Raw genomic sequence first — 11,942 nt, forward strand, 5'->3', positions numbered from 1 at the left:
TAGCTTTTGGCTGTTGAACTCATTCAACACGTCGTTCATCTCACACACTATTCATCTCTTGGCTTTTGTCTGCTTTGGAATGCTGCAAAGTTATTATTTTGTAATCACGCCACATCGCACACATGATTTTGGTGGATCTATTGCGCGTATGTGGATTAGGGTGTAATTTATTTCTTAAGTTATATATGTATGTGCCCGGTTATGCGATTTCATTGTGTATCACTTCGATATTGCCATCAGCGGAGAAGTATGTAACATTCTGTAAGAAATTTGCTCATGAATACTCTAGGCCAATCCTATTTGCCTTAGGCGTCGCGAATTATTATAGACCATAAAGACCTCTGATTACAGCAACTGCTTACACTTTTTCACCATAAGACCATTGTTAAAATTTTCCATACTATAAAACTAAAAACTAAATTTCTTAGCAGTAACTGCGTGATAATTGTGTAGTTGAGCATGCCAATTTCTGTTTTTAACAATTGTTTTTTTTTTTATCGGCCTATTGATAAATCATTCAAGGTTCGAATCGAGCTCATGAGCACTTGGGAATGTCAAACAAAGTAATTGACAATAAAGCGTACTGATGGTGAAGGCTTAGCACCCTTCGAAATGGATCTATCTGCGCAGCTATGGCAGGTTGTCTGAAAAATTGTCTACTTACTATTCCAAAAACAAAATACAATTTTTCAAATTTAGAAAAATTAAAAAATAACAATAATTATCATTAGAAAAACAAAAATTATTGTTCTGGCCTTGAGCTCGATTCGAACCTTGAATGATTTCGGTTTTTGGAAATAGAAGTAATATATTAATAGCAACTTCATCAAAATGAAGATAAATACATTGCTTAAGAAACTAGAGCCTGAAAGCCGTTTTGATATCTTTCAGGGTCAACGCTACAGGAAATTTCTGTGGTCTGATTAATTTTCTGTTTTACTTCAAAATTTCAGATTAAAGTATATGAAATTATTGCTACAAGATATTGCGGTGATGCCAGCCAGGGTACTTATGAACATCTCCCAATAACGCCGTTCGAAATCACGTTCCTTTTTTTTCAAAGTATAAGAGGGAAAAGCCCTTTCGTATCACGATAATGCTCACTTCCATAAATTGCGGAGGGCTTATGGTGCCCTCAGCGGAGACACGAAGAGAGTGAGAATGGGGTCCTGCATCTCGCTTGCTTTGCTAGATCGTAGACTTCACTCAGTAAGCAGGTGCGAAAGCTATGCGTAATCTTAAGCCGACTTTTCGTAAAGAACTTATTGATGGAAAACATTTTCTTTATAACTATGTGGAACTTTTCCGCCTACCATACCGAATATCGTGGGTTAAATTTCCGGGCAAAGCGACACAAAAAAATTAGAAACAGTTTTTCTTAATTAGAAAAGTATTTCTAAGCGGGGTCGCCCCTTGCGTTCGGAGTCAGCGTACATCATATAGGTCCCGTCCCGCCAACTTGTAAGAAAAATAAGCACGGTGCAAATTTATTATTCTTTATCTAGATTGCGTACATCAACGATACTGCTAATATCACGATTAACACAAGATAGAGTTGCTTTACTGTGTACAAGACAACAGTTATCAAGTTTTTTTGTGATTTCAAATATTAATAATTTTTTTTTTCGTTTTATATCTCATTTATTTATTAATTTTTTAGCTTGACTACTGAACCGAGGGATACCCTGTTAATCGAGATGATTTATACTGACCAATGTCTCTCCTTTTGTCGTATTAAATTATCATAAGCCATTTTTTGCTCACATATAAGGGGTGTATCAAAAATACTACAACCTTTCGCTGGTAGCACTTGGTAAGAATAAAGGAACGACTAAAACAGCATATAAAGCATTAAGCTGGCACGCTTCAAGTCTGCCAGCACTCCCATCCAACACAATTCCATAGATATCAATTGGTGCCTTCTGATAAGCCTCAGAAGCAGTTATTAGGGCTTCGTGAAACGGCTGTTCCACTGATAAAAATCTCTGTAACGTGAAGTGACAGGAAAAAAGATTCCAAAGCTGTCAAATTACATACATTTTTTATTTTTTTTTCAAATACGAATAAAACTTTATTCTTCTCGATATAGAGTAATGGCTGCAGAACTGTATTCATAAATAGCAAAAATGCATTTAGTTTCTACTTATGTCTTGCGAAATATTTGAAAATGAAGTTGCTTCTCGTCAAGTATAGCTCATAGTGAGCTTTCTGCAGTCAGCTTAGCAAAGGATCGGACCACAAAAGCATATACATTTCTTACAACAAATTCTTACGACATGAGGGTTCTTTGTCATATCTTCCTTATTTTAATAGCTAGAAGCCTCAGTTTTCTGCTTGTATTTGGCATAAGTTGTCTGGAAAAAGCTATAAACGCTATATATAACATCATCATACAAATCTCATGTAAGCAAAGTCAAATTTTTTACTTTCTTTGGAATCTGAGCCTTTCATTAACAAACAGCATTAAACAAAAATTAGGTTGGCAAAAATCGACCCCCCTAATGTTGTTGTGAGGGCATACAGGAATTACAAAGCCTCTTCTATGTTGGTACCTGAATTGGCCGATAACGTAATACATACACGTATAAACATGGCAAATACTTTTAAATAAAATGGTAAATGTTAAAAATTGTTACGCTAATAAGAAATATAACAATTTTTTCCCGCATTTTAGCTCATCTCAAATAATGTGCTCGTTTTGATTGTTTTTGTATATAAAATAAAAATGTGTTTTTATATAAATACCAGGGCTCCAAACTAAGAGATAACCGAAGATAATCACGGTAATTTACTATCACCAATCTTCCCTAACAATTTTCCCTGAAAAACTGTAATTTTGTGATGGTAAAATCTAAATTTCCTATGTAAATCTTCTGCTTTATAAATTTGTTCATTAGACCTTATTTCGAAAAGCAGGGCACGAATCGTATTATACGATCCGTGATCGGAATCAATTTTTTAAATCACATATTAAAAACATATGTGAACAAACGGCTACTCGTACTCATTAGATCTATAATTAATTATCTTTTTTAAGAAAACTTTGACGGACTCGTATTTATCGTTTGAGTGAAACTATTTTTTTGGATACGTGATCGTCAAACACGATCCGGGCCAGTTTAGAAAATTTTAACTGCCATTTACTGATCAGATTTTATCAGACCTTACGTTGAGGTTATACGCAATCTGCAATGAATCCATTCTTCCAAATATCATATAGATACATAAATATAAGAATATACATAAACATTAATTTTTACTCGCACATAATTATCAAACATATTAATTCAGATGAGCCTTTGCTAGATAAATGTTAGATGTGTGTGTTTTGTTACATTTATATACATATGTACTTAAACTTTATAGGGACTGCTAAGTGTGTGTGTAACTTTATCTTAACTTTCGAAATTGTTGTGCAGAAAATTAGTACTGCTAAATTTCAATATGTATTATATTCAGTTGCAACTGAAATGTGTGTCACCGTTTTATCTCTACACTATTCTCCTCTTCTACGACCGAAAAGTGTGTGAGTCCGTTATTCATCGTAACCAATTTAGCTATATGTTATACACTATGACCACTAGAGGAGCGTGGCTCTGCTACTCAGTAGAACCCGTTTTGTTGCGAAATATTTACCATTGCCGCCAGTCTCCTAAGCATTATCGAATATATAAGCGTTTTTTAACCACAAATCTAACTGTATATACATGTAAAAAGAACTACGGCTGTTATATTATATATAAGGTAACTGAACATACATTTCTACATTTGCCCTTGCTTAGTGATTTCCAGCGGTTGCATTTTTGGCTGCCACTGCCATTTAATATGTAATTTTATAATGCATACATAGTTTCGCCGGAAGTATGTTAGTTTCCGCTTTACCATGTTAATCAGCTCTTAGTTGTGCATGTTTTACATTTGTGGTTTATGAAAATGAGAACAAGGCAGGACTTTGCAACTGATATGCGAACTATGTTGGACTCTTTGAGGTAATGTAATTTATGAATGATATGCTTTGAGGAAGCTGGTTAATATCAAATTCATGCGGGAGTGGGAATAAATAGTTATAAATAACTATAAACATACATACATATGTATGTACTTACATATATAGTTAACAAATGTCAGAAATAAAAGCAAAATTAAAAATTTTTTTACCAACATAGGAATGCTTATATTAAAATGAATGAATGTGCTTAGTACATAAGTATTTTGAAAAAATTAAATCAAACTTTAAATAAAGCTACTAAAAAAAACTATAGATGATCTGAACAATTTTCTAACCGCAGTATAAATACGAGATGTACATTAGACTGGGTCGAAAAAAAGTTGCTAATGTCCGCCCCCAAATTTGAAGATTATGTTGACAGGGTTTCGGAAAATTTATTTTTTTATTTTTTTTGATCCTTCGAAATACAACCGAAAATATTTTTGCGTTGTAACTTGGTTATTTGACGTCCGATCTTTAAAATTGATATGCCATTATTTTGGCCTTGAGGTCGTTTTCACATGATTAGGTCAGCTAACAAAATTTTACCCCGGTCCGCTCTTTTCCCTTATTTGAAGGGCTGAATTCTTTTTTTGAGAAATTTAGTATTACAGCTGTTATACGAGGTGAAAAGTCAGACTCTGACTTCTGACTTTTCGCCATTACTTTTCAATTTGCTTAACAAAAAATAAATAAAATTATGAAATGTTAAATTTCGAACTTCGTAAGCCGATATCTATTTTTTGGAGGCTAAGTTCGAAAAACGGAGACATTACTTTGTTTACTTAAGCCTCAATCTCTGCAAAAAAGTGGGTTTTGCCGCATAGCGTTATTATTATAAATACGAAACAACAGGTTTCACTCGCGTATTTAATTTGACTTCCCCTCTTCTTGATATTTGGCATACCTTTATTATCTTTCCAATGCAAACCCTGCAATTTTTCCTACAAAAATATCATGAGTTTCCGGTCTAAGTATAATAAGAATCAGGTAAAATAACAGTTGCAAAAATATTGAAAGTGCTATAACTTCTTTGTTTGTTATTTTAGTAATATGGTTTCAAAGCAACATTTGCTTGAATTTTTAAGTACTTTCGTTTGGTAAGGAAAAAAGCATACATTAGGAGGGGGAGGGGGGGGGGGGGGGTAAAATTTTGTTAGACAGAAATGTTAGGCTTCTCAAGGCCAAAATAATGGCCTATCAATTTTAAAAACCGGACGTCAAATAACGAAGTTACAACGAAAAAACCTTTTCGGCTGTATTTCGAAGGATCAAATAAAAAAAAATTTTTCCGAAACCCACTCAACATAATCTTTATATTTAGGGGTGGATATTAGCAACTTGTTTTTTGTATGGGGACCAATCCAGTCTAATGTACATATATATTTTGGTGGCGGCCACCGTAATTTTGTGGTAACGTGCTCCGCCTGCCATACCAAAGCTCTTGGATGCATGTACCGGGCAAAGCAATATCAAAAATTTTGAAGAAAAAGTGTTTTAAATTCGGTGTCGAATGAAATACTTAATTGGCCGCAGCGTCTTCGTCCATCCACATAGTATTTTCTAGCTAGCGAAGCCTTTGGATTTTATTCGTTACACCGTCTTCATATCTGCGTACAGCTCACACTGCTCGTGGCTATATCTCCTTTAATGTCTGCCGTCGGTATCACGGAGAGAACCACAAATCTACCGGACAACTTTTTCCTCTAATACGCCAAGAACTGACCCATATTCTATCGACACCATCCATTAATCCGAGCCATACATCAGGACAGGTATGAGGAGCGATTTGTAGAGCGTAATTTTTGGTTGTAGAACACGGACTCTACATTTGTTATCAAGAATTTGTTGTCAAGAGTTATTCTCCGTTTGATTTCTTAGATGACATTGTCTTTTTCTCATAATGCTGGTTCCAAATAAAAGAAATCCTGCAAAGTCTCGAATTTATATACGTCAGCATAGAAGAGACTACCAAGGTGCGAATGCGCTGACTCTTTTTTGAATGACAACAATACTTCGTGTTGTCCTCATATACTGCAATGCCTACTTTTTTTTTCCTCTTTATCTAATCCATAGAAGGAAGAACTTGCGATTCGTTTTTAAGACCAATAATAACATCTGTATACGCCAGTGATTCCACGCAATTTTAACAGATTGTACCATTACGGCTTAGGTATTCTGCTGTAATTATGTTAAAGAAATCACATGAAAGCCAAGTATGATTTCCAATGGCTCGGATAGGTACATTCCATCCACTCCAATCCGTACGGAGCTGGTGGTGTTCCTCAACGCCATTTAGCAGAGCCTTATTAACTTTGCAAGGAACTTAAATTCAGACATAGCAGCATACAATCAACATTCGCTCTGTCAAGAACTGCTTTGACGCGACAAAAAAAAATGTGAATATCGATTTTCTCATCGTAAGTCTTTCCCTAATCTGACATTTCGTGAAGATCTGCTCAATAGTAGATTTTCCAGGTCTTAAGCGGCCGTGATAAGGTCCAATCAGTTCGTTTCACTGGCCCTCAGTATTTCGCACAGTGCGCTAGATAGAATCATTTACGCGATTTTAAGCAGGCTGATTCCACGTTTATTAGCGCGGCTTTCGAGTTCGCTTTTCAAAGAGCACACTCAAATTCCAATCTGGAGGCATGCGTTCGTGCGACCATATTTTGCACTGGAGTTGTTGCATTCTCTTTACCAACTCTTTGACTCCTTGTTTGAACAGTTCATAGGGTAGTCCGTCATTACCTGAAACGTAATGATTTTTTATCCGGGATCCTGCTATTCCCACTTTGTCATTGTCGGGTGCAGGAACTGTACTACAAATGTGATAACAATTTTGGAACATAAACAAATGTTTGCTCAGATGAAAGGAGCGCAATATTTCTTATTTAAACCCCCAAATGTACACAATTCAAATTTAACTTACTAAATTTAACTAGCAATTAAACACAAGACTAAGATAATTGGAAGCAACTACAAGTAAATTAGCCTTCTGGCAGCCGACGTCTGCCCAACTGCAAAAACCCCTGTCATCTATTACCTAACCAGCCTGGCTTTTGCTGCCTCGTGGAGATGTACCGACTTGATGTCTTTCCTTGCTCGTTTTTTGTTTGTTTTTTGATTAGACCGAGTTGATTTGTGTTTTTTTTTTTTTCGAAATTTTCCAAAAACCAAATATGATGTTAAATTGCCAGATTACGAAAAGTTTTTGCCGACAGACAGACAGTTTGGCAAAAAAGAAGAGAACAAACAAAATTAATATGTTTGTATGTAAGTAAAAGATTTATAGACTTCACGGTGCAGTTGTAAAAGTGGACTCTGGCTTATGTAAGTGTAGGCGAAAAGTTGTATGTTATGATGGCAAATTTGCATTTTCCAAAAGTAACTGGCAATAAAAGTGTAATTACATAGCCAAAACATAAATAACGGTATAAAAAGCAGACGGCATTCGAGTCAACATACAAACTCTCTGGTGGACGGTCGCTTTTTGATGCTCCTTTTTGGCGCGTATGTTTTTTTGTAAGCCCGTATGCCGAGAAAATAGCTCACAAATTTCTGCCAAACTATTTGAAGAATCTTAATTTACATTTTTATTGGAAATCAGAAATAGAGAGAACTGAGAAATTTTCCTATTAAAAATAATAATTCTACCCTTTTAAGGTTAAAATGTGGCCTGGTCAGCGGCTTTGCAAAATTATTCGCACGTGCTCCATCGACATTTATTTTTTTATTTAAATTTTTGCCTCAACTGAGATTTCATTAATGGGCATTGAATAGCCGCATTCGATGCGAAAAAAATTACAAAATTCTGCAGTTGATATTTGGTTCAAAAAATGAAATCACAAACTCATTCCCTATTTTTTGCTGTCCTTCGAACGCAAGTGAAATGACAATAAGATCCTTTTAGCGGTGATGCGTGTTCTCGAATACTTTTTATAGTCCTATTCAATAATGACTGCAGGAAGTTCGAGATCATGTAATGGCTGTTCGAACTTATGGTTGTAATCACAAGTCTGCCTGGAATTACGTATGCAATCTGTGTTCGTGATTGAATCGAACATGAAAGCGTTGCAGATGGCATCACCAACGCCAACGCATATTTGAAATTTTTATATTCATAAAGTGCTCTGGGTTACCTACCCTTCGTTTGTCGCTATTACCGATTGGTGTAGAGAGGTGTGGGTAATTGAAAAAGTGAGATAGCAATGCAAATTGGGAAAGAAAAACTCTTTGAGTGGGTGAAATCAGAAAGCCGGCGTTATAAGTTGTATGTTTTCATCTCCATACCTCGCAAAAATATGTGCTGACTCCTGGCTCCAATTTACTAAGTAGGCACTCATACTTTTTCGTTAGAGGAAACGAAAATTATTTAATATTTTATATATGTACATATGCTAATGCTATGAAGAGTTTGACTCGATAGTTGCTCTTAGACTTTGGCACTACATTGATGATACATTTTTGAAGCAACAAGCGGCTGCCAAAGCTAATTGCTTTTTTAAAGAAGTTAGACCCATTCAAATTATCCACCATCTGACTTTGCTTCTCTTTGACTTAAGAGTGTATATTTTGTAAATTGTGGTGTGGTGTTAGCGTGCCCTGCCTACCACACCAAAGATCCTGGGTTCACGCCCCGGATAAAACAGCACCAAAATTTGGAAACAAATTTGGCAGTTAGAAGTTTGGCTCAAATATATTCGGAAGTTATCGCTCTTGCATCCCATTGATCACACTCAATGGGGCTCGAAATTTGAATGTTAGTGTTAAACTGAAAAATATGTCAAAGTTCCAGCTAATACCATGAAGTGACAACAAATATTTGCTTCTAATTTATCTTGTAAGTATCCTTCAATTGGCCAGCGCTCTGGGCAGATTGACATATATGATTTCTGAAGCTTCAGAAGCGCATGTTCTTTTAGTAATGTTATAACGAAGTTTTTTTTTGTGAGAGCTAAGACAAAGGCCCAGTCAGAAAAATGTAGATACCTTGAACTATCTTAGGAAAAGTGAGTCGCAGATGGTGCATCGGTGGATTTGTGGTGGTGGAGGTGGATCGATTCCCAAGCAGTCGGTGGAACCGACACTCTGTGAAATGTATGCAATGGATCGGTGGATTGGTGGAGGCCGGTGAATGCTGGTGCATTGGCAATGTAGGATCGGTGGCTAGACTCCAAAGCAATCCGTGGTTGGCGGAATCGGAACCCTAAGAAACGCATTTGACGGATCGCGGTTGTGCGATGTTCGCGCTAGTGGAATGCATGCAAGTGATTATTTGCATTTTATCTGGACATTCTCATTCGCTTGTTGAGCGCTGTTACCCGTATGTAGTGGTAAATATATGAATGTGAGGTGGTGATGCTACCAAAAGCGGCATTACAAACTCTTGTCTTGACGCTGTGATAAGGCGGAAAAACCATGGAATTACTCATACATGGTAATGATTTCGAAAAAAGTGCTAAGTTTATGACTCTTTCCTTGGCACTCGGGTAGTTCGCACAAATTCCATCTGTAACTCTCTACACCTTGAATGTCTTGATACCAGCTTCTTCGCTTGGTCTGGTGAAAAAATCTCAGAAAATTTTGCGCTTTGCGCAAGCTTTCTTCTCCAACTGTTTTGGCGTTCCTATGACAAATGGTAATAGTTTCTCTCTTCTTGTGTTGGTTAATCATGGCTATTCTTCATTCTGGAATTTTTTGATCCCACCTGAAAATATGTTTTATGACTGTTTTTATACCATAAAGGTAGGGTGATCATTAAAACTTTTCAAATGCAGTAGCTTTACAATCAACATCAATATTACTACCCCGAGTTAGTAAATTACTGGCGTGTATTTCCAATTGTACTCTGAACAATTTTTCCAAATTGCGTAAATTGAAAGGAAAATATTGGTTAAAATGTGTAAGATGACAATTTGTTATTTATTTATTATCTCGAAAAATAATTAGGATTATAATAACTCATTGATTCCTTTGAAAATAGGAATTGGATATCTTTTTCATTTTCAATATAAGCCTTTATTAGTATTCATGTGGTCATTACATAACCCGCAAGCAATGATTCGTATTAAAATTCAATTCTCTCTATATCCTTTGACTTCATCTATCACGATGTGATTAATTAATCATACAATAACAAACATAATGATAAGAATTCAGTAGCCGCGATTAAGTCATGAAGCATAATACGAACATAACCAACATAAACTTGCCGAGTTTTATGTAAACATACGTACTTATGATACTTAAGTAAATACATTTCCTCATTTCTTCTTTTATATACCCCTGTCGTCATCAGATTTATGGGTAGCTCAATGTAGAGTTGATTATCCACTTGCGAACTTTGCCTGATAGTTTTTATATGCTGAGCATGTACGATGGCTGCTGAAAAGCAAAAAGGAAATATACATATGCACATATCTCCAATTATAAAAAAAAAATTACAAAAGCATTACATCCATATGCGAACCGCGTTTTCCTTTGGAAATGAAGAACTTAAGTGATATAAAGGATATGAGAAAGTAATCAATGACTGGACTGGGGAGATAGCCATCAAAGGACAATGAGCAAAAAAAAAAACAAGGGAAAAACTTATTTAACATGAAAGTGAACACAAAGTTACAAGAATGAACTGTATAAAAAAGGATTCTTCTAGCCATTCATAAATATGGCCAAAATAATAAAAAAGTATGGAATTTCAAAAGCGAATTTTTGTATGTTTGTCACACAAATCAGTTACGTTACCAGTAAATTAATTGGTCACAATCTGACTTATTAGCAAACAACGTGCCAGGGTTGTTATCCTTGGAGCTTCTCCTCCGATAAATTCAACAATCCTTCGCACGTGATACACTGGCAGGAGAATGACAGTCTTTCACAAGGTTAATCAAAATCCTAAAGGGTGCGCTTAGCAGGCTACATAGTTGAACGGGACGGGCGGCCTTAATTTTAGGTTAGGTTGAACTGGCCAGTCCACGAGGACCCGTTAATGTTGACCCAAGCAAGACAGAACTGATAATCTTCAGGAACATGTAACAGGCAGCATGTGCAGGGATAACAGGACCACTTTGGTTGTGTCTAACAGATGTGTCAAATGTTATTCTTAACCAGCTGACTCTGCACCTGCATATACGCAATGCATGCACTACCTCTGCCATCGGACCTACGGTGTCAATAGGCTGGAATGAGAAGCAGTATGGCAACATCGGTATCTTGAGAAGGCTACCCGATGTGAATTCGACAACAGATATTTTTTGCCTTTAAGATGAGGACTCCTTCGAGAACAAATTGATAAACTGACATAGTATGTTCACTGATGGGTCCAAAATGGACTGCGGTGTTGCGGTGTCACCCTTTCAATCCGTCTTCCAAACTCAGCTAATATCTATCAAGCAGTGCCACTAGGAATAGAGAAGGCATGTTGTTTCCTCTTGGAGAACCCTGTAGTCGGTGGAAATGTAAGCATATTCTTAGACAGCTAAGCAGCGCTCATGCCATTGGATTCACAACTTACGTCCTCCAAAGGGCATCGATAACTGTAAGAAGGTGCTGCGCAATACAGCAAACTCATCGCCCATTATTCTCAAGTTGGTACCAGATCACAGCAATATAAAACGATGGAATATTTTCTCTGCGAATTCTCAGCCCTGGAAAATATCAGGTACCGAAGTTAAGGTTTCGTGCTGTTCGATTTAAGAAACAACAGGTTTATTGAGCTAACAAAATTATTCGAGTAAAAACAAGCTCTTTGTACGGTACAGACATGATAACTAATAGCTTCCACGGGAAAGTGCATTAAAATAAAATAAATTTAAATAAATTCTTTTCCGGTAAATGCAGTAAAACCACGCTTCGAACGGGGTTGGTTTGAATACCTTCACGGAGCAAGAGATCTTGGGGCTGTTTTGGGGGTTACATTTTGTGGGAGGGACAAAACAAATTGAATGGGGTT

This window comes from Eurosta solidaginis, chromosome 3, assembly GCF_040869045.1.
Source record: "Eurosta solidaginis isolate ZX-2024a chromosome 3, ASM4086904v1, whole genome shotgun sequence".
In the NCBI taxonomy this organism is placed as follows: domain Eukaryota; kingdom Metazoa; phylum Arthropoda; class Insecta; order Diptera; family Tephritidae; genus Eurosta; species Eurosta solidaginis.